The sequence below is a fragment of the Coenobita brevimanus genome, chromosome 4, assembly GCF_032717465.1.
Source record: "Coenobita brevimanus isolate Jiangsu-jjx chromosome 4, ASM3271746v2, whole genome shotgun sequence".
Taxonomy (NCBI): Eukaryota; Metazoa; Arthropoda; class Malacostraca; order Decapoda; family Coenobitidae; genus Coenobita; species Coenobita brevimanus.
In genome coordinates this window covers 25,757,724-25,758,352 of record NC_136957.1, presented here as the reverse complement: position 1 = coordinate 25,758,352, position 629 = coordinate 25,757,724, and positions in this window count along the sequence as shown.

The following is a 629-nucleotide window of genomic DNA, read 5'->3' as shown; positions in this document are numbered from 1 at the left end:
TCAGGTTGCGAAAAGTTTCACTGACGAAGTGGGTGGTTACTGTCCCCCTTGAGCAAGGGGACGGGTGTGTGCGTGTGTAAAGATCACAGCCTTGCCCTTAGATCGGACTCTTATTATGACCTCCCAGCTCCCTTCCGGGAGGGTAAAAGCTGACAATCACGACCATCAAGTGATCCTGACCGACCCGGTGAATTACACACACACACACACACACACACACACATATATATATATATATATATATATATATATATATATATATATATATATATATACCATCATTATCATCATCCGGACCTCCATTCCCATCCTAGGGCAGGGAGAGGAGTAGCAACGTCCAGACAGCCCAAATTTGTCCAGTCCAATGGGCCAAGCTTCCATTCACTCACCATTCAAGCCCCCGGAATCCTGGCTCTATCTGATGTGCCAGAAACATTCACCACATACTGCAGCTTCAAATAAGTGTATCCGATAGAGTCAGTCCAGATGATGTCACGTTTAAATGGGTGCCAAATCCCTGATCATGCGCTTCTCCTCACAGTATTTATCCAGTCAGCTCGATCTCCTGTCAGTCCCCTAGACTCACCAACTTCCATACCTCTCTTCCTCACAAACTCATCCACCATATC